The sequence below is a fragment of the Molothrus ater genome, chromosome 8, assembly GCF_012460135.2.
Source record: "Molothrus ater isolate BHLD 08-10-18 breed brown headed cowbird chromosome 8, BPBGC_Mater_1.1, whole genome shotgun sequence".
Lineage (NCBI taxonomy): Eukaryota > Metazoa > Chordata > Aves > Passeriformes > Icteridae > Molothrus > Molothrus ater.
In genome coordinates this window covers 5,207,340-5,230,767 of record NC_050485.2, presented here as the reverse complement: position 1 = coordinate 5,230,767, position 23,428 = coordinate 5,207,340, and the positions used below count along the sequence as shown (strand labels likewise).

The window sequence follows — 23,428 nt, the reverse complement described above, 5'->3', positions numbered from 1 at the left end:
TTCCAAGGTCACCTGTGTCACCCAGCCAGGGTAGACAGTGTGATTTAGAGGCTGCTTCTGCCCCAAGTTATCCAAGAATTCATATTATTCCTGGTCAGGTGCAAACAAAACAGCTTCATGCTCCTTTTGTTGTTCCCCAGGATGATGTTAGTCAGGGAGGCTTGGCTGCTGGGTAAATTTGGGATGCATGGACTTGATCTCAGCATAGCCTGAACTGGAGCTGAATTAGCCAGTCTGTTGTACCAATTATTCCTGTCTGTTATTCCTTCCTATCCTGCCTGACTTCCCTGTCACAGCCCTGCTGAATTACACATGCTGGTAACGCTCCTCCAAAAATAAATGGAGAAGAACAGAAATAGGCCAAGAAGAATCTGATTGCCACAAAATTCACAGGGAGGCTGTGTTTGAGACCGTGGAAATCACCCTTGGCCAAGGGTAGCTGTGATTATTCCACATATTCCAGCCACAGCAGGACACACACTGGTCACTTCTGAGAAGAGCAGTTGCTGAAACAGTTTCATCTTGGCCTCAGAGCTGGCCACTGAGCAGTGACATGAGTTTTGGTGCCAGGGAGCCTTGGCCCTGAAGTGACAGCATCTGTCCTGTCCCCCTGGCTGTCTCAGGGCACGTCACTGCCTTGAAAACATCTGCAAGGGTGAGACAGTGCTGAACTCTGAAGCCTGACACAGCACTGTCCATCAGCTGTGCTGCTTGCTGTGCAGCTCCCCAGGAATATTATTGTCTGGGAATAATATCCTAGAAATAAAGTCATGTCTGGGCTTAAGCTGCCTGTTGGGTGAGATGGATGCTGTTGCTTGGAGTGGTGCTTCCAGAGCCCGGTGTCCTTCAGCTCCCTGGCATTAAATGTGTCCCCAGGGTGGAGGGTCCATGCCCTGTGCTCCCCTAGCTGGGGATGGGATCAGCAGGTATTCCTCTCAAAGTTCACAGGATCAGCTGTGGAAACCCAGGGCACTGGGATATTTCTCTGTCTGCTCTGGGGTGCCCTGACCCCCAGGGCAGCACTGACCCTGACCCTCATTCATGAAGAAAGTTTCCCAGACTTCAAGACAGACCAGAACCCACAAAAGTGTGCAATAGATTATAGAGAGCAGTGTAGGTCTATCACTGGGTGAGAAATTTGAGTTTTGGGATTTTAGTGTGCTGTGGATGGAAGCAAGATGGAGGGCACAGGGTGTCACCCTGGGTTCCTTCTTCATGCTGCTTCTTCCTCCTTCTCCATGGGTTTGGGTGGCATTTTGTAATTGGGCAGAAAAGTCCCCATTGCAGCTCTGTGGGATCAGTTATTGGGTTAAAAGGGAAATAATCCAGGTGTCAGCTCTTAATTGGATGATTTAGTCTTAAAAGACTTTGTACCAAGAGATTGTTGGCCATTTTGTGCCTTCTCATGAAAAGCTGCTGAACTCACAGTAGTGAGGCTGTTTTACTGATAAGAAATAATAAACACCTGAGTCCAAACATGAAGCTACCATCTCAAGTGCTTCAATCCAGACCCAGAGAAACTGATAATCAGCCACATTTTCCATCTGTTCCCGAAACCATTCAGAGGCCTAGAGCAGGAGAAGGTGGATAAAGGGAGCACACTGTGCTTTACCAGGAGTGACCCAGTTTCATTGTCCTCCTCCCTGCACTGATTTCTGGGCTGCCTGGAGGTCATGTCCCCTGTTGTGGCTACACTCCAGGTAGTTCATGCAGATGTTGCTTGGCCTAGTTGTTTATGAGCCTTTTCTTTCCAACTCTGCAGGGTAACACAGTAAAAACAAGTTTTCATCTCTGTTTTGCTTCAGGAATTGTCATATGAGGCATTTAGGATACATCCTGTGTCACTTACTAATTCTCACTGGTACCTTTTAATTATAAAGGGACATTTATTGAAAATTTGATGTCTCAACTACTGGGGTTTTTTACACTTTATAGAGGAATTGCTTGGGGGTCGTGTCCATGGCCTTGATGGACACAACACCTACTTGTTCCTGTCTTGTGCTTTGCCAGCTGCATAATTCAGTGTGCTGAAGGATCCCAATGACTGTGAATACCTGTTTTGCTCCTGTGAGAAAATCAGTGCTGTGATCCCTGCAAGTTAATGCCCTATAGATCTCTGTGCAGAAACTAATCTGTTAGTTGAGCACTTGAATTTTTTTAAATTTGTTTTTTAGTGTTTTCCAGTTCTCTCTTGTCTTTGTATGTCAATTCTTCTCCTTGTACATGTGGAATGTTCTGTTATTGCTCATCTTGTGGGCTTTAATTCCCTTTTCTTTTCTATCAAATGGACAGGAGAGATTAAGGGGGTGATTTAGGAAATATGCCATCTTGGTATGAAGTCTTAATTTGAATGGCACCGTGCATTTGTGCCAGTAGGGAAAATGTACCCTGAATAACACAGGTGCTACCATCATTCTGTGCATTTGACTGCAGCTTGGGTGTGAAAGGAGCTTCAGAGCACTGAAATGTGAAGTGTTCAGGCTCTCTGAGCCTTGAGCAAATTAAAAAACTTGGCATTGCAACTGAGCTGGAAAGCCCACCACAGCTGAGAGGTTGCTTTTTGTCTTGCCATTTTATTTAAACATTTCTTCATAATTTGAGCACAAATTATGAATTTTAAAGCTCTGTTCAAATAGGATTATGAATATCAGGGTTCAGGTTGGGAAGGGTAAAGGAGCATTTCTGCAGTACAGGACAGTGGAGCTCCTCACTAGGGCCATAACTGGGCTCTATATATTTTAATTATAAAAGTGATTAAACAATGAAACAAAACAAGGCTTTTACTTCACCTTTTCTTTTTCCCCCCCTTTCTTTGCCTCACCTTCTGTCTTTTCCCTGTGCTGCTCCCTCAGCTTGGTAAAGGGAGTTTTCCTCCAGTTCTCAACTACTCCAATGCTCTTCTTTATGGAGACTAAGAAACATAATGATCTGTTCATTCCCTTATTGCCCAGAATTCATCAGTCTAAAAGGCTTCAACCAGTCAAATTTGTCTATAATTTCTCTAGTGGTGTGAAGAACAGGCCTATGGGGATATGTGTAATAATACTCAGTACAGGGCAACATCAGCCTGGGCTACAAGTGGGGGTATTTCCATAGGAAGTAATGGCAAGGTCATTCCTAGGCTGGAAAATCTGACTGGAATTTCAACATTGCGCTGGAAAGAGACACAGAAGTGATTTGAGGGTGCTCAATTTGCTGTGAGACAAAAGTGAATTATCCATTCTGTTGAAGGCAAAAAGGCATGGAGTGATTTAATTCAACTTCTGTGGGCACGAGAGCTTAGGGGTGATGTGAGGCTGAAGGACTCTTCACTGTGGGAGATGAAGGCACAAGGAGACCTCTTTAATGGGAGCCTCAGAGACTCTGATTGCAAATAAAGGCTGAATTTTTAATAGCTGTGCTGAAATAATCACTGCCAGAATTTACCAAATGATGATGATTTGTAAAAAATTAAGGGATTCACTGCCTAAGTCCTTCTCATTCCCAGTGGGTAATAGGAAAAAAAAATGTCCCCAGTGCTCTCAAAAAGTGAATCCAAGTTGGTCATAATGAGGAATTCTGCATTAACATATGGGTATCTCTTTGAGAAATATAGATCTGTATATTTTATATATATAAAATATCTACTAATATATTATACATCTAATTATAGTATATATAATATTACACTATAGTGTTATATATTACATTATAATAGATGTCTTATCTCTGAGAGAAAAAATAAATTAATAAAAAAACCAAGTTGATCCATTCATCAGCAGTTGGAGCAGGAGAGGTTTCCCAACATGCTCTATCCGGGTTATGCTTCTTTTCAAACTGAGTGTGTTGATCTTGCTTGTGTCCTTACAATCAAGTAGTTAAGGCATTAATTTTTATGTGTTTTGAACAACAACAGGAGATAGTAAGAATATCTTAAAGTACTTGTGATAAAGACAAGTGGGAAGGTTCTGTTTGTATGCAATTGGCCCTGTTTTTTTCTCCCTGGCACCATGAGGGAAGATGGGCAGCAATCTCCCCTTAGCACACACATTCCTTTTTTTGGAATCACAGAATTTCCTGAGCCGGAAGGGACCCGCAGGGATCATCCATGTCCAGCTCCTGTAAATGTGATGTCACCATCAAATCATGCAGGAGCAAAGCTCTTTTTCATTTCTTGCAACCCAAGTCATGGGGTCAATAAAACATGAAGTGGCTTGAGAGATGAGGATGTGTTTGTAGGACAGGCACAGTAATAGAAAATATGTATGGATGAGTGTCAGGCAGTGGGTTTTTAATGAAATGCAATGAATTTCAATTGCTATTTGTATTTGAGCCTTCATTGTCCTGCAGTTCAGAGTGGTTCTTATCTCTGTTATCCATAGTATGAGGTTATTCATGGTATGGCTTGGACACCCTCCCTTATTAACACTGCAAGTAGTGACTCCTTTTCTCTCCTTCTGTCAGTGCTGGGTGAGAAATAGGCCTGGCAATATCACAGAACCCCAGCATGGTTTGGGTAGGAAGGAACCTTAAAGCTCATCTCATTCCAGCCCCCTGCCATGGGCAGGGACACCTTGCACTATCCCAGGCTGCTCAGGCAATGAACAGGATAAAATCTTTGTAGAACTGGTTTAAAAAAAAAAGAAAAATTAATCCTTGGTGCATACTCGGTGTAGTAACAGGTTGAATAGGCAATTGACAGAGGGGTGCTTTTATTTCATGTTTTGAAGGGAATGCCTGCACTAATCATGAATTTAGGATAGGTAAATGCACAGATAGGAGCTGTGTGGGGTTTGTAATAATTTCCCCTCCATCAAGGCATTCCAACTAAGAAGTCAGAAGGAAAAGAACAAGGTTAAGAAATGGCACAATTACCAGTTAATTTAAAGTAACTAAAGTGTATTAGGCCCAGTCAAATGAACCATTTAATTTTTGTTCCTTCTTGTTTGTAGTCTCATAAGTATGAGTCATTGAAAAGCCAGTCTGGCTGGGTACAAGTGCGTGCTGTTTTATAGTCCTTGCTCCTTGCCAGCCTAAGCATTTCCTTGTTAATGTTTCACATCTGTTCTTTGTAATTCAGTGATTATGTGCAGGCCTCTGAGTCCTCCTTGTTTGTTTTAAAAGGACAGCGGGAAGCTTCGCTTGCGTGAGATGAAATCAACGCCTGTGATTTATCCAAGTTTGGGTGTCCTGGGCTGCCTCTCTGCTGCTTTGGGTAAATGAATATTTCTAGCAGAAGATGAAAAAGGGGATGGTTAGAGAAAAGTCATAATCTGCAGTTGGAATCAGCTGAATGTTTCAGAATTAAGTTGGCAAGTGGCTGCTGGAGATTTATACAGCTCCCTTATCAGTCACGCCCAGGCTCCTTGCAAGCATTTCTGATGGGTTTTTTTGTTTTATCCAGTATTCATGGAACAAGGTTTCCTTCTGTGGGGATCTATATCTGCACAGACGCAGGGTATTCATGTCCAAACAAGAATATCAGTGTTCAGTAGAAATTCTCCTTACAGCTGATGTTATTGGCCATTCAGGAATATAGAAAGTGGGGGCATCCTGTAGTTTAGTTGACTGATTGCATATAATAATATGCAGTATGGGAGGGCAAATGATGTGAAAATAAATTAGTTGCCTGCTTTGTAAATGCTTTAATACCTTCTGTCTTTCTGAGGTGCTCAAATACACAAAAGGGCAAACATAATCAGATAACTGAATAATTATGAACAGTTTTACTGAAGCACATAATAAGCTTTCAGGTGTTATGGAGGGAGGTTTATTATTTACAATACAGTGGAACCAAGAAAAACAAATCTGTTTGTGCAAAGCTTTGCAATTAAAATCTTACATGAGACTGGAGTCTGGTTCAGAACTCTGTTAAGGATTCGTGGGTAACCTTGAGCAGATGAAACCTCTAGCCTGGAACTTAGAAGCTGAGCTATGAGAGACAGGGATCCTGCAAGGGGAGATCCTGCATGCCCATCCAAGCTGTCTGTTTCACAGTATTTGCTCATTCTCATGTGTCTGTGTGTTGAGCAACCTTTGGTGCTGACTCGGGTGAAGTTGGCCAAGGGGTTGCTGATGGGATCACAAAATTGTCTTGGTTAACCAAAAGGGTGAGGGGATGTGCCAGTCCTAAAAGAGTGCAGAGGGCACTTGGGTGAAGAAGGGGGTAGGGTTGGGGGCAGAGATCACAGAGGAGGGTCAGGGAGTGTCCAAGAAGGGTCCTGGTGGGATTCACCAGTGCAGCCACAAACCGGTTCTGCAGTTCCCTCCAGTGATGGAACACTCCAGCTGCCTCTCAGCCGCTTGGAGCTCAAGATAAAGAGTTCTTCTCTTCTCTTTTCCTGCTTTTCTATCATTTTTAGGGTTCTTCCCTTGGAAAGCAGCATGACAATGTGAGTTTAGCTCAAGCATACAATAAAAGTTCTTCAGGAAGCTCTCTCAGGTGCCACACACTGTGGCAGCTGGGAAGCCAGAGGTATATCCAGGAGGTCTGGCTTCCACATAGATCCTGAGAGTCCTTTTAGACCCATGGGAACTCATGGTGTCTTGGAGCCAGCTTCCCCTGCCTAATTACAGGCCATGCAGGAAAGCCCCCAGCCTTTTGTTGTCTGGAGCTGTGGTGGATGCTCTGATCCTGAGGCTGGGCTGTCACTCTTTGCTCTGGGTGTGCCACACCTCTCTCATCCCACTGTGAGACATCAGGTTTCAGCTTTCTTTCCCACCCTTAAACCCTTTCTAAGTCCCTGATCCATTTGTTGAGGTGGGAGAGTCAGAATTACGTGCGACAAGTTTGCACTGTGGGTTTTACAAACCAACACTTGATCTTCTTTTTTTTTTTTTTCCCCTGCTTTCTACTCTTTTTTTTTTTTGCTTTTTAAGTGGCTGTCAAGGAGTCTGAACCAATTTCCTCCCAGCATTAATAGCTGCAGCCCCACGTTGCTGCTCCTGCGTATCAGCATGCAGCAGGGATCCATCATTTTGTGTGGAGAGCCAGGATGTTCCCCTCGGGTCCGTGACTCCACACCTCCTCCTGCTGCCTCCCATCCATCACAGTGATTGCTCAGGCTCTGAGACAGGGAAGGTCCATCTGCACATCCCTGCAGGTGGCTCTCAGCATCACTGTCTGGACTTCCTTTGTCTCATCCATGGAATGTCACCTTCCCAGCCTCTCTTTTCCCAGACTTTTTGGCTTTTTGGGCAGGACAGCTCCTGCCTTGGCTGGCCCTTACCACCCATCTCTCCCTCCTACCTTCAGTCCCCACCTCCATAACCAGCTATTTACCCATGCAAACACCCCGAATTCCCTCCAATATTTTTTATAAATGGAGGCTTTGTTGACTTTTGTGGAGGGTCTTGGATGGGGAGATGGGAAGTTGATGATGAAAACATTTCTTCTATTACTGATGCAAGATAAATTTTGATTTAGTGATTGTCTTCCTATAAACTATCCTGTCTGCCAGGGGTATAACAGTTTCTGGTTTATGGTATTTTAAACTCTAAACTTCCTTTGTATCATCCATGGAATATCACCTTCCCAGACTCTTTCTGGCTTTTTTTTGGGCAGGACAGCTCCTGCCTTGCCTGGCCCTTAGCACACATCTCTCCATCCTACCTTCAGTCCCCACCTCTACAACCTGTTATTTCTCCATGCAAACACCCCAAATTCCCTCCAATATTTTTTATAAATGGAGGCATTGTTGACTTTTGTGGAGGATCTTGGATGGGGAGTATGATGAAAACACATTTCTCCTATTATTGATGCAAGATAAATTTTGATTTAGTGATTATGTCTTCCTTTAAACTGTTCTGTATGCCAGGGATATAATAGCTTCTGGTTTATGGTATTTTAAACTCTAATATGGCTTTGATTCCATCATGTTTTTGAGGTTTTATGATGACAATAAAAAGGGTCTTGTAAAGTTATTTATATCTGCAATATACATTTCCTTTTACAGAGGGGCTGTTGACATCCTCCACTGTAGGGTTCAGTATTCTCACACAAAACAGATTTAATTTTCTTTCTTATCCAAGTCATCACATTAGACACACAGTGCACATTCTTCTTCGCTTCATGATATTTAGGGGTTTTTACACCTAAACTGACATTTAGATAGAAAGAACAAATTTACTTGGCTCTTTCTCAATATCCTATGAGAGGCTACATCAGGAATTGCATTTAGAGCACTGACATTTCCAGCAACAATACCTGTATTGTAAACCCACTGGATATGTTGACAAAATCAAATTTGCTTAGGAAAACATGTCTGAAAATTGTTTGCAATAAATGCAGGGAGAGGGGAGGGGCATTAGCACAGCTCTGCCCACCCCACCCCCTGAGCAGCTCAGACAAATCTGGCATTTCCCTGCTGAATTGACTGTGTCAGAGTTAATGCTGGAGAAATGCCAGAACTTCATTTGAAGTCTCTCTTTGAATATGGGATGTGGAGGCACCAGGCAGAGGATTTTCCCTGCAGATGAGGAGCAGGAAAGCTGCCTGTGCAGCAGACAGAGAAATCAGCACTGTGAGCACAGGGAGAATTTTAGATTCTCTCAACCTGGTGAATAGACTCAATACAGAAGATATTAATTGCTGGTACAGTCAGAAGTATTGAGAAGGTCTAGGTTGGCAGCCATGATTCATGGAGATTTAAATAATCTGAATTTTGATCATTGCTTCCAGTAAAATTCAAGGTAAATGTCACGTTAGAGATAAACCTGTGCCTTTGCACCCAGCTGACTTTATGAAGTGTTTATGAGCTGACTAAACACCACAACCATAGGAGGAGACTTCTTAATCTTTAATATTTTATTTATTAAATTATTTATTTAATATTTTGTTTACTTCAGAGCATAGACAGCTAAACTTAAACCCTTCAAGTTTAGCTCAGAATGAGGGGGGTGTGCCTGCAGGAAATCCCAATATTTACTTTGATTCATTGACACTTGGATTTAAAATTCCAATAAGAAAAGGTGTAATGGACAGTTTGATGTCAGTTTGCAAGAGGTTAAGTAGATTTCAGGTGTCGTTTTTTTTTGTTTGTTTGTTTTTATTTGTTTTTTATTTTATTTTGGGGTTTTTTGGGGGGTTAATTTTTTTCCTTTTTTTTTTTGGTTGTCTGTTTTGGTTTGAGGTTTTGTTTCTTTGTTTTTTTTAATGGAAATTTGGCTTCAGGTTAAACTCTTTTGCTGGATCAAAGCAGGCAACATACATACTCAGAATGTTAAAATGCAATAAAAATTGTGGAGCCCAACTTTGAGATTTCCTTTAAAAGCTTTAACTTGCATAAGTTTGGTGGTTTGTGTTCTGTGTGGAACACAGTACATTGAACAGAGGAAATACTGAATATTCTTGTGCAGCATTTCATGCTGTTCTTGAAAAGTTAATTTTTCCTTGTCTTGTTGCTTTTCAGATGTTCAGTCACAGAGCAAACCAAGTGCATCTATATTTATGTACACAGCCATCCCATGGCTCTGCAGAAACTCTGTCATTTATTGCTGTTTGTGAAGCAGAAAATTGCTGGGGTGTCTGAGGTGCAGCTCTTAACTCTGTTGAGGGGCATGAGGAAGAGTGAGCTGGTCATGCCTCTTCAGGGTATGTGGCTGCACAGCTCTGGATTTCTCTCTAAAATGGGTTATGACTCAGCCTGCCTCATCTGTATCTGAAAGTTGTTAATTCATGTCAATATTCTTCAAGGGAAAGTCTGAAATTTCTAAGCATAAAACAGACAACGTGCAAAGGATTTAAATTAAAATACCAGCACATGTTCAGGTGTAGAAGGTATTTGAAACCAGGTACACCTGAAAATCCTCTGCCTTAAATAACTTCATAGGCTGCCTGGAATTGGTTATTCCTAAGTTGCACAGCACCAGACTAGAGCAAAACCATTGCCATGAAATGGCAGGGGTGGCACTGGATGGGATTTAAGGTCCCTTCCAACCCAAACCTTTCTGGGTTTCTGTGAAGGACAACTCTGTGACAGATCCCTTTAACCAGACTCAGAGCATTCACAGATATTGTGAAAATCTTAAAGTATAGACCTGGCATTCAGATTTCTGCTGGGGCCAGAGTTGAACCATTTCCTCACATACAGAGTTTCACAATTGATTCCAGAAGCTTTCAGATGAAGTTTTTTTGCCAGTAGGATTTCTTTTAAGAAATGTGAAGATTAGGAAGATGAGTCCTATGTGTATGAACAGGATTCTGCTTCACAGCTTTATTTACAAAACTCAGGCCTTGCTTGGAGTTAAAATTGGATAAATACTCCTTTTGGAGTTAAAAAGGGAGAAGTACTGTAACAGATCTGTCTAATTTCAGCTGCTGCAACCCCCAGCTCAACATCATCTCCATTTTGGGCAATTATTAACTGGATTACTTCAAAATATACTAATCCAAGCAAACTGTTTTAGCTGTGCCAACTGAAAATAGAGCTACTGCAGTGTGTAGTTGTAAAAATGAAGTATTTCTGTAGTTGCACTGACTGGTGCTGTAAGTCAAGCATTAATCAAATAGATCTATTCATTTTTCTGGGTTTGGGGTATAGCAAAGAACAGATGATGGTAAGGAGAACCTGGAATCTGGAGTTGTGCTAGATGGAATCAGTTAAATAAGAAATCCAGTATGGAGGTTTGGTCACCTCTGAGGACAACTCGATCATCTGGCATTTTTTTGCTCATGAATCTCTTTACATTAAGATGAAGAAAGCCTTGGCTTGAAGCAGATGCATCAGTGATGAGATGCCAGCAGCACTCTGGGAGGGAGATTTCTTGCCAGAAGACAAAAAAATCAGGCTTAGAGAGGAGAACAAAGAGGAGATGTAGGAACTGAGTCACAAAAGTGCTCCTGGAAAGGGCTTCTTCCTATGGAGCTGCCACTCTTTATTTGGAATTGGATCCCATAACCAGGGTCTGCCCCTGGTCATGTCCACATCTCATTTCTGAGCAGGACAAAAATGGTTTGTTGGTTTAAATGGTTTGTTCTGATCTCAGGAAATCTCTTCACAAGGCTCTGTTCCCCTGATCTGAAAACATCCCTGGGTTCCCCCCAAAATGAGGCATTGGCTTTGGGAAACTTTCCTTCCTCCTTACAGTTGGTGATGGCTGAGAAAACAAATTAATTAGAGGCTGCTGGAGTACTGATTGGTGTAGCTCTGTTACAACTGAATCCTGGAATGTCAGCAGGCTTAATGAGATGATTTGTCTCTACCACTTTTGGTAATTTATATCCATTAACCTTTTACTTGAAAATGACTCAAATTATTGTATGTCTTCTCATAGGAAACAACTTCATTAATACAGTCCACTTTGTACAGGGAAAATATTCTGATATTAAATATCAAATATAAAAGATTTATATATTCTGATATATAGATTGATATGTTCTGATAGATATATATATATAATCTGATATTAAATTATAAATATATTTAAAATATATTTGAAATATTCTGATCTTTGGATTGGTTTATTTGGAACACTTTTAACCAGTTGTTTTGGTCCCCTGCTCTTTGAACCTTGGCAACTCTCATCCTTCAACTTGAGAGTTTTAATGTGGTTTCAGTTGATTTTAAATGTACGCAGTGCTTTTGTACTGTGAGCAGAGTTAAGAATTGCTCTAATTAACGTGTTCATAAATGTTAATGAACAGGCACATAGTGAAACATTCTCTGCTGTATTTACCAGGGTCCAAAGCACATGTATTTCCCATTTGGGAACCCAAGTCTGCAAAGTTTTAAGTGCAAAGTATTTTAAGTTAAGAATGGGCATCATTCAATTTTTTCCCCCCGAGTGCTGCGATGTGATTTTGTTCATTTTTTATGCTCCCTTTTGAAATAAATGACCCTACCTCTGAGTTTTTTTCTGATGGCTTTACATGATTTCAACAATCCTTCTTAATTAACTGGAGCCCTTTATGTCCAGGACATGTATTTGATGGAAATAGGAGAGGATGGGGCATGCTGTACTTGGATTCTGAATCATAAAGCAATTTGATGGCTTAATTAAGGTCACACTTCTGGATTTAGTGGAGCACCTGAGACTTTTGAACCTTTGCACCTTGCAGGCTGCTTAGTCTATTATCTCCTGCCCAAATTTCTTGTTCTGGGGTGAGTGTTCAAGGATTTTCTTGACCACTTCCTTGCTGAACCCAAAACCTTCAAGGAGAGGGAAAGATGGATCAGACAGGGAAGTCTGGTAGGTGAAAACAGGGAAGAAGACAAGTTTTTGGAACAAATGCCTTAAATATTAGAGCCTCTCTTTGTTCCCACACACAAGAGGTACACACTTAGAGCTCTGGAAAACAGGATATGTTCATGTGTAGTTTTAGGCAAGAAAACGCCTGGAAATAGAATTAAATTTCTCCTTTTTGTTTTTTTAATGTTATTTGAATTCCTGAAGATTTTCAGGTGCTTCAGTATGCATAGGCCTCTGCTTCTCCTAATTTCACCCCTTTCATTTATTTTTCTCCTTACGTGCAATTTAATAAGGCAACCTGGTAGTCCTGCAGTGTGAGATTCATGGTTGGCTTGATCTTGTTTTTCATTTTTCTAATGGATTTTCCTCCCTGATGCTGCATTTCTCCCCCAGTCCTTGACATATTCTGAGGAGCTCTTGCTCACCTCTGAATTCTTTATTAATGTGAGCACAGTGGAGCAGGGGAAGATTGCCAGCGACGGGAGGAACACTGGGCTTAAATGTCACTTGTCTGAGAGCAGCTCCTGTGCAATTGCTGCTGCTTTCTCTTTGTCACCAGGGGAGGAGAGTGGGGAATATTTGTGATGGAGAGCCAGCCTTTGTTTTGGGGGAGGAATCTTTCTCTTTGAGCTGCACAGCCTTTGCCACCAGGGTGATCCACATCTGTCTGTGCCTGTGTGTGTTCTGTACAAGGGCTGTAATCAAAGGGTTCTTTTTGGGAGTTAGGAATCCAAGCATTCAGAAGTTCTGGCTGGACCATATGCTTTATTCTTCCCCCTTTGGTGTTGAGCCTAAGGCAGGAGCAGAGGAGTGATTCCTGATGGTTTCATGGTAAATCTGTGCATCAGAGGTGAATTCGTTCTGCCTCAGTAACTCCAAAACTGATGTTTCCATACACTTCCTACATGTGATTTTTTGTGGGTAACTTGTTTCAGAAACTTTAGCAAAGTTCTGTTTTGTACTTTTCCTACTTTGGAGCAGGATTAGCTTTCTCCTGAAGTGTTGCTCAATTTCATGAGTATTATAATTTAAAGCATGTGACCCATGGCTGAGGGATGTTGTGTGTTGTCAGTGGCTCCAGGTTCCTTCACATCCAAGAGGATTATAGTTCCTCAACACCAGCTCCTTACACAACCATCTCCTCTCATCCTGTGACAAAGAATTCAAGAACTTATTTCTGATAGGATTTAGTATTAATGAATTATTAGGGTTCTTATTAAGAAGAATTTGTATAAGAATTAAGCATTCTTCTAAGAATTCTTATTAATGAATTAATAAGAAATAGAATAACAGAAATCTTATTTATGAACTTGAGAATGTTTATATAAGTTTTAGAGCATTTGTGGCCCTAATTTGGAAGACCAAGATTTGTTTCAGCCACCTTTTCCTGCGTGGTTAAAGGAACTCCACTGTTCTGCCCTGCTTCCTTCCCAGCCAAACTCACCCTATAGGTTCTGTTCCCAAGGCTTTCAGCCATGGCATTGCACAGGCTTTTTTTTCTCACAATATGGACCAAAGTTTTATCATCTTTATCTATGAAAAGGATTTCTAACTGATTTTTTTAAGGGATTTGTTTTTTTTTCCAAACAACAAGAGCTGTTGGTTCAGATCATCCTCTGCTTCCACCTTGGTTGGTGCAGCAGCTCCAGCTCAGCTTTAGGGTCCTGTGCCTGCTGCAGCCCCCCAGGCTGGTGCTGTGGCTCTGTGCAAATCATCAGCTGCCCATTAACTGGATGTTAAAAACCTCATTCCAGTGGGTTTCACTTAGTTTTTCCTAGAACCTATTGCTGTTGTGAAATGCAAGCTTTTCTGATGTTTTAAAGCAATTTAGCTCGCAATTTTTATATCTTACTGGTCTTTTCATTGAAAAATAAGCCTTGCACTTTATATTTTCCTTAGTGTTTTGGAATCTATTCACAAAATGGTCTTTATTTAAGGTGACCCCTTGTTCTGATGAGAACAAACAAGAAATATTCCTGTTGTGTTTTCTGCATTCTGGTGAATGCCCCTGAACCTCTCTTTAAGATCACTTGGGGTTTGCTGAAGGCACATAAGGTTTTTAAGGTGTAGTTAATAAAGAGAAGTAAGAGTTTAGGGGCTTTTTTTTTTTCCATCTGAGGAGCAGAGCAATGAGCAGGACTCTTTTTCTAGGAAATATTGCTGGAGGGTTTGGAACAAGATGATCTTTAAGGTCCCTTCCAACCTTACCCATTCTGGGGATGGTTTAGGGGATTGGTTTGAACCCAAACCATTCTGGGATTTTTGTAGCTGTTCATTGCCAGTCTAAAATACCTAGAAAGAGGCTGGGGGAGAAGAAAGGCCAAGTAATTTCTATGGTTTGAAGAGCCACTGCTGTTTTGGAAGGCACTTCCCTTGGGATTATTCTCTGCTGTTCTGTCCCAGCTATGTCACATTGCAGAATGTGACAGTAGAAACAGGCAACCCCCAGCAGGCAATGATTTGCATCTGACTCCGTGATTCAGAATGCTGAAAAATTGCTTTATTAAAACTATGCTGTATTACATTAATACTATGTTATATTAAAGAGATACTCTACTACAAATAATATTAAAGAATACTAAAGAAAAAGCTGGGACTGTCTTGAGACAGCCAGGACACAGCTCTGACCCAATAGGTCAATTAATATTAATAAACAACCATCACCAGAATCCAATTAACAACTCCCTTCAGGTAAACAATCTTCCTAGCACATTCCACATGTGCAAAAACAGCAGGAGCAGAGAATAGAGACAAGAATTGTTTTCTCTTTCTCTGAGGTTCCCAGGAACTGTCTTTGGGAAGTTGTGCCTGCCTGCTCTCTGTGAAGAGATCTGTGGCTACATGGCTGTGCCTTCTGAGCTTTCCTGGCTTTCTCCTGATCTCCTGGCTTTCTCTCCCACAGAGCATGGGCTTCTCCCTGCCTGCAGCACCAGGAGGAGCCTGCTGAGCCAGCACAGGGGGAGGACAAGGGAGCTGCTCTGGGATGATGCCCTGGGTGCTTCTGCACAGCCCTGGAATAAGGTGCAGCTGACAAGCAAGGCTGGGGGAGCTGTGGAAGAAAAAAGAGCCCAGAGGAGAAGAAGGAATACAGTGCAATCAGCTGGAGCTTTCACTGGAAGCCACACACCAGGCCAGGGCTGAAAGGTGAGGGACTTCCTTTAATTTCATTTTTGGGGTGAATGTTAGATGCAGGGAATATAATTTTAATAATAAAGGACACAATCCCAGGATCCCTGAGGCTGGAAAATCCCTGCCAGCCCATGGAGTGCCAGCTGTGCCCAGTGCCCACCTTGTCCCCAGCCCAGAGCACTGAGTGCCACCTCCAGCCCTTGCTGGGACACCTGCAGGGATGGAGACTCCACCAATGTCCCCCTTCCAATTCCTGAGTACTCTTTCCAGGAAAAAATTCCTCCTGATATCTAACCTTGTGATTTGTCTCTAATATATATCTTTATTAAAGTTAGCTGTGGAACCTTATGTGTTAATTTGCTCGAGTTTAGTAAATTTACCTAATGTTTAATTTGATGTTGGTTCTGGTGATCAAATATCTGAGAATAACATTTTCTAAGGAGCTGACAGGTTAGAGGTGCAGAGATTGAATGAAATGCTTGAATACTGGAGGCAGATTGGAGTGACAGAGAGGAGCAGGTCAGGATCCTTGTAGGAGACTGAAATCAGATAAATCCAGAATGGAAATGGAGAGTAAGAATGAAGTTTTCAAGAGTAGCTTGAAGATGAGATCAGCTATCACATTACTCAATGCTTTTAAATCACAATTCTGTAGAATTCAGGAAATGCCACCGTGAGGCTGGATAAAACATTCTTAGGTAGGGTTTGCAGGGGATATCCAAACACATGAGAGTTATGTTCACTTCCAGCCTTTTCTTATCTGTTTGCAGCTGATAGAAAGCATCATTTTCAGGGTTGGAATTGTGGATAAAATTGTAGCTGGCAATTAGTGGCAATTAGAGAGTGTGAATTGTCTTCCACGCATCAGAAACAGAGCTGCTCTTGTTGGGTTTTAAAAGGGAAACATCTGATATGGGAGGCACAGGTTGGGTAATTTTCCAGGTGTGACATTTAAGTATTTGCTCATCACACAGCTGCCTGAAAGGGTTCCTGCCCTGTGGGGAATGGGGGGTTATTAAATGTTGCAATAGATATGCAGTTTGTGTTCTTGATCATCTCAGCAGTACAACCTGACCTTTATTTGTGTCATCACCTAAAATTTGATGTAATTAATTCCAGTGCACAAGATTACTGTACTCACATCTGTTTCCTTTGTCTGCCAGCCTGGTTAATTAACATTTGTGCTGGTGATTCTCAGTGAGATCTCCAAATATATTCAAAAGGCAACATTGAAATAGTTTATTTCTGGGTTTTTTTTTCTTTGTTTGGTTGGTTTTTAATATTATATGCTATGTTTTAGCACATTCTCTCCTAGCTGATACTCCCTCTTTGTTGAGTTAATAGAGAATAAAGTTGCTGTGAGGTTTTTAGGGTTGTACCTGTGCTTTCAGTTACTGGGGTACTCAGCAACAAACTCTCCTTTGTGTCAGGAGTGGAGCAGCAAATCCTTCCCAGCACCATCAGCTAATGGAAACTTGCACACAAAATTCCACAGGTTGATCCTGTTGCTGGATAGGTTCCTGTGCTAGGTGAGGTGTCATCTAGGCAGAAAATTCCTTTAGTTTTGTGGAGACAACAGGTTTACAATCAACCTAGACAGGAAGTTTTAAGCTGCTTTTGATGTTGCTCTTTAAGAGCATGTCCCAAAATCACCCTCATTTACAAAGTCAAATGATGACACAGAAAATTGAAATGGAACAGGCTGGTCATTATTTATAGTTTACATTTAACTTAAATTTGTAAGGCCTAACAAGGATTAAACTACATCCAGGTTGTATTTGTGCAAAATGGCAAACATCAAGGAATTCTAGTTATTGACATTTTTCTATTTAGCATTGCAGGTGGTGTTCTCTTAATGTCAAATAGAAAGCAAAATGCTCAGAAATAGCAAAGTTTGAAAATATTTATTCTGTTATAATATGGGCCACCCCAACCAATTCAAGAAATTGTTAGCTCACAGGTGATCCAGAAAGGTCTTTCCCATGGGCCTGTTTTCATTACTGCTCTTATTTATTGCAACCACTACAAGTAAAAATACCTCAGAAGCTCAGAGTTGAAGGAAACTTTTGGAATAATTCTTTTCCCAAGTGTTTTCCAGTGTAGCCATCTACAATCTATACCACACTGTAGTGGTTTTGGTTTTGCTAATTTGAGGGTTTGATAATTTTGAGATTTCTTTCTAAGATGAGATTTTGAGGTGGAGGTTTTGAGGCGGAGATTTTGAGGCTATTACCGACTGTAATTGTCAGTTCCACAGAGGTTTACATGACTTCTGTAGATACCTCCCATACGAAACCACCACACTCACACACAAAAAAAAAAAAGGTGAAAAGCAATTATGTTAAAATCAGTTTTCAATCATGGAAATAAAATGTTTATCTCATGCTGTACTCAACCAAACTCTTTGAAATGCTGGCTGGATTGTGGTGTTCCCTCAGCAGTAGCTGTGGTTTGCCCTCCAGTCCTAGGGAAGGATTGGGGTAGGAGCTGTAGAAAACAAAAAACTTGTGTCATTATTTTTCATCCCTTCCCAAATGCTCTTTTTCTCTTAGGTGAACTCAGGCAAATGTAGTAAATTATTTCCAAAACTCAACAGTTGTTGTTTCCTCCCATCCTCAAATGAAAAGCCTCCAGTTGTTCTGGAGGGCAGATGTAGCACCAAAGTTATTCTATTTATTTAGTGTAGAATGATTGCGTGGCTGCTCAGCTTCTACCTTCAGCAGGATGCAGCTTTTAATTATAAAAGAGGGAAAAAAAGCCCAACCTTTATGTGTAGTGCTTTTGCTTTTCATCTCTAATCGAATTGTCAGATTATTGAAAGAGCAAACACTGCTATGAATATTGGCCCTTTTGCAGGCTGGAGGGCTGAAGTCTCATCTTGAGACTTGAAATCTCCTCTGGTTATAAAAGCAATGTTGGAGAAATCTCTCAAGTGGTGCCTGACAACCCATGAGCCCAAGCATTTACTGGCATGTAGATTACACAGCTCTTCCTCAGCTTTCCTCCCTTCCCCAAAGCTGGCAGTCACTTCAGATTTACGTGGAGATTTCCTGGAAACTTTTTATTTCTTAGCAGTGGCACCTATGCTGATGTCTGGAAGCTTGATTGGAATCAATAAATGTAATGAGTAGTAAGATGAATTCTCCCAGCACTCCAAAATCTTTTGGCAGTTGCATTAAACTTTCAAACCCTGCATAAATTTCTTCAAGCAAATTTATTTAGTGAGCTCCAGTTATGGCTGTCTTGGACAATACATGAATGTAATAAAAGTGAGGTTCAGGAAGGGGAAGGAGCAAAAGTGCTCAGTGCCCAAAGTCAGGGGAGCAGCAGAGTGCTGGTACTAATTTTTATTAGTTTTAATAGTAAGCTGATGATGATCTTATTCTGTTTATGCTAAATAATAAGTTTTATACCTTTAAAACTTATTCCAAAAAGTAAAAAAAAAATCCCACGCAGTTTATTTTCAAACACTACACTCACTCCTCCACATTTCTCCCACTAAACTATATTGTCTACAAATAAACAACAAAAAAAGACTCTCCTTTACTTTTAGTTAGTTTTAGCTAACTAAAACAAAAATTTCCCTATTTTTTTCCCTTTTCCTTAAAGCTGTTTAAACCTACTCTAAACTAAACATCCAAAAAACCACCACCACCAACTTACACCTATAATTCTCCAAAGTGGGTCTGGGCTGCAGCATTTCCAACACAAAAAAACTAATAAAAAACTAAATAAGCCAAACTACAACCCAAAAAAACCCCAACTTTTCTAAATTTGTCATCTCTTTTAAAACAACAAAAAATTTTATAGGTTAATATTGTTTAAGGTTTACTATTTTACTGTTTAATAAACAAATTTTTCCACTTTTCTCTAAAAAACTATTTTCTCCCAAACCAAATAAACAATCAAATCTGCTTTTCTTAAAAAAAACCAACAAAACAAAAACCTTTAAAAATTCTCTCCCAAATTTGCCCTAAACCAAAACAAATTCCTAGAAGGGTTTCAATTGGAAGGGACCTTAAACATAATCTAGTCCCAGCCCCTAAATAGAAAAGTATATATAAATATATATATATATATAAATTTATAAATATATATATATTCTTAAATATTTAAAATCAATGTATTTAATTTTCAAAAGAAGACAGGGCTTTATTTGTCTACCTCAGACCTCTCTTGATGTATCAGATGGTTTAAATTCCAGCTTAAAGGAAGTCCCTTAAGTAGGAAGATTTTTTTTCTCTATTTCAATACAAGCAGAATGTCAATAGAAGAAATAGCTGTTCTCACTTTGTGCAATAATGGTGTAAATCCTGTTGTGTCCTTGGGGCTCTCTTGGCATCTTGCTGACAAGAGAGGAGATGATTCCTGCAGGACAAGACTTTAACAAGGGGTGCATGAAATGCTTCACATATGCATCAATTAAGGCTCTTGAGTGTTCAGGTCAGCCAGAGTGGGGCTGGAATATGAAAAATGAGCTTTTATTGAGAAGTTGTACTGGCAGACATTGTCTTACTGCTTTCCAGAGGACAATTATCCATGAAACTAAATTCTGGATAAGAACACCCGTGTCCAGGGTTCTGTGTCAGTGCAGCAATAATCCCTTGGAAGTGGCTGTTGGTTTGAAAAGCCTTTAAGGCTTTTCCAAGAGGCTGTGTCTGACTGGATAAGGATTGAACATCTAATGGCTCTCCATTTATCTGTGCATAGTTTGTGTTCCCAGATCTCAGAGAAACCCCTGGCTTTGAGAGCATCAACCTGGATCTGTCTGGCATTTCAGTCTGGGGAGAAAAGAAAGGGGGAAAGGACGGAGTGTGCATCACCTGGGCTTTGTTTGCCTGCTTGTTACCTGAGGCCCAGGCTCTGTGCCAGCCTGTTTGCCACCACCCCAAACCCTGCTGAGGGCTGGCACCTCAAGCACTGCAGCCACTCACACCTCAGGAATCTTGAGTGATTTCTGGGGTTCTTTGAGTTCTGCTTGGAATTTCCTGTGGCTCAGAATCATAGAACCATTGAGGTTGGAAAAGACCTCCAGTGTCATTGAGCCCAACCTTGGAGCCAGCACCACCTTATTTGTAAAGGTTTAGGGCTTCACCAGGCCTGGAGCACAGAGGCCACAGTCCCTGATGGGATGGGAAATGTGCTGGATTCCCTGCAGGGTTTGAGACAGCTCTGCCCTTCCTGAGGGCATTGAAGTCTGGCAATCTTAGAAATGTGCCTGCCTCTAGGATGGGATTTGGAATCCCAGAGTCCCAGGATGGTTTGGGTTGGGAGGGACCTTAAAGCTCATCACCCTGTGCTGTGGGACACCTCCCACCATCCCAGGCTGCTCCAAGCCCCAGTGTCCAGCCTGGCCTTGGGCACTGCCAGGGATCCAGGGGCAGCCCCAGCTGCTCTGGGCACCCTGTGCCAGGGCCTGCCCACCCTGCCAGGGAACAATTCCTAATTCCCAATATCCCAGTCTAAACCTTCTCTCTTTGGATTTGAAGCCACTCCCTGTGTCCTGTCACGACAGAAAGCAGGCAGAAAAGCCTGTGTGTTTTAAGCACCCAAAGATGAAAGGATTGACTGCTTCCCTGCAACGTTATGTCCATTGGTGTCCATGGATCGCTTCTTCCCCAGTGCTGGAGACAAGTCAGATGAGGGTGTGGAAGTCTGATAAGTGGGCCTGAATTATCAACTCAACTTCTCAGCAGATGGACACAAAATATTCTTAAATTACATAAATGATATGGAGATAATTAGAGCCTCAGTGTTGATGTTGCTATTTCTCAGTCCATGTTTCCTAACCTTAGCATGTGCTAGAAATAAGATTAGACAAAATGCACTGGGTCCCCAGCCCAACCACAAATTTAACAGCCAAAGTTCTGTTTTTCCAGGGAATACTGTATTTGTAGCCTTCAAATCCTTGGCTGTTTTGGTGCTTTCCTTTAGTTTTTGGGTGCGTTTTGTTTGCTTTCTTTATTACTATTATTTTACTATTACTATTATTATTACCTAATTGGTTTCTTTAGAAAGTTTCAATGCAGAAGGAAACAAGGTGATTTTTCCTTTCCATTTAGCAAATGTTGCCTGTAAGGTTGCAGTACTCTCCTGGCTGGGAATAGCCCAAGTTCTCAAATTTGAAATTTATATCCAAACATTTCTGAGGATGGATGCCTGGGATACATGTGCTTAGGTAATGAGTGTACAGAAACAGGTAAAGCAGCTTCTCTGAGCTGTTTTGGGGATTGCTGCTTTTGTGTTTACACTGGAATTGTTGCTTTGCTGTGATATCTGTGTGAGGTTTAAATTGTAAAGCCAGAAATATTCAGGCTAAGAAGGCACTTTCCTATGCCATGTTTGCATTACAGCTGAGAGCCCAAAGAGGCTTCGCAGTTATTTACTGCCTCTGTTTCCCTGTTTTTCCTTCTGTCTGGAGCCCATGACCAAGGAGAGGTACAGGGACTGTCCCAAATGCCCAAAGCTTTGGGGAGAGAGCTCCTGCCATGGGAATCTTGAGTGCTTTGCTCTCCCAGGCTCTGCTCCATGAGCAAACAGGCCCAGGGTTTGCATTTTACTGAAATAAGTGACCTTTTCTATGTACAATCAATTTATCTTACAACCAGGAACTTGAAGGGTTACATTGATTTTTACAGGAAGGTGTTGTAGTAAGAATAGGAAAAATAGGGGCAGGAAAACAATTTTGTAAAAATGCCACTTACTTTTTGTTGTGGAGACAGATCAGTCACTGCTGTGGAGCCTGCATGTATTTAATGTGCTTTGTGCCTTTAGAGGCAGAAATGTTGGATTTTCATTTTTACATGGGGACAAGAATCAAACCAGATAATTTCCATGGAAAAGAATCAAACCAAGATAATTTTCCATGGAAAAGAGTAAGAGCTGGGGTCAGTGAGGAGAGGAAGCCCCTGTGGCACTGGGGCTTTGCAGCAGCCCTGAACACCCTGAACAGCCTCCCAAAGCAAATGTAGCACCAGCAGAACCCCAAATGTGAGCTGGGCCCTGAAAATCTCATTTAAAGCCTGGTTCTTAGCAAGCCCAGGCCAAGTCATGTGCTACTGCCATGGGGCTAATATGTAAGTGTAGTCCAACCTCCTTGATGGAATCTTGTTGACTTGATGATTTCTTGTTGACTTTAGAGTTGGTTTCCTTTTACCAGTGGCCCTGGTAATACTTCCCTCAAAGTGCTGATTGCCAAGGTCATGATTTTTATCAGGAGTCCAGCAGTAATGGGAATTTCATAGCAATTTTAATCACTTTTTTTTTTTGCCATGGAATGATTTTTTTTCCTTTGATTTCTTTATTGCTGTCATCAAGACACAGGGTATGTTCTGACATCCACTTTAGACCAAGTAAATGACATAGTTATAATCATCAAAGGTAGTAATGGGCACATAAATTTTTCAGTGAGCAGGCAGTGGAGATGAAATGACATCCTGCAACTGTGCCAGATTTCTCCTGGTATCCAAGGGTTTGGCATGGTATTCACAATCCAAACTTGGGAGAGGTGGCATTCCCAAACATTCCCAAATAATAGAAATTGTGTTGCACTTGGCTCTTTTCATGTCTTGCCTTTAGATTTGAGAGGGGATTTTTTTTTCTCTACTACTATTATTATTATTATTATTTATTATTGGTTTCTTTAGAAAGTTTCAATGCAAAAGCAAACGAGGCACTTTTTTCTTTCTACTTAACCAATGTGACCTGCAGGAGCAAGGTTGGGATAGCCTAAATTTTCAGATTTGAAATTTATATCCAAGCATTTTGGAGGATGGATGTGCTTAGATAATTAGTTTTGGTTGAACTGAATTATAATTAATGTAAACCAAGACAAAAATTTCACAGTCCAGCAAGAACATCACTTTTTTTAAACAGAAAAAGGAAAGTATTTTGTATGAATGCATTTGAGATCCTTTAGTTGGGGGTGTTGTTCTGGGGAGTAAACTGGCATGGCTAAGGAAAAGTAAGGAGCAGACTGGGATTTCCAAGGGGGGAAGGGAACCATGGATTCTTTAAACAAAAGATGTAGGAGCACCAGGGCATTATAAGATACTGGAAATCTGCTGGGTTATTGTACTTAAGGGCTGTGATGCCTTGTAATGTGCATGGTTAACATCATACATGTGTTTTT

The 23,428-nt window shown here is 41.2% G+C and overlaps 1 protein-coding gene across 7 annotated transcripts in view; it reads left to right on the top strand.

The window, feature by feature from the left end:
* Positions 1 to 23,428, top strand: part of PCDH15 (protocadherin related 15) — a 639,096-nt gene that overhangs the window by 96,799 nt on the left and 518,869 nt on the right. For all 7 annotated transcript variants that reach the window (XM_054515533.1, XM_036385480.2, XM_054515534.1 and 4 more), the window contains exon 2: positions 15,071 to 15,312. The gene's annotated coding sequence lies outside the window, so the exon portion shown is untranslated. The remainder of the gene's footprint in view (positions 1 to 15,070; positions 15,313 to 23,428) is intronic.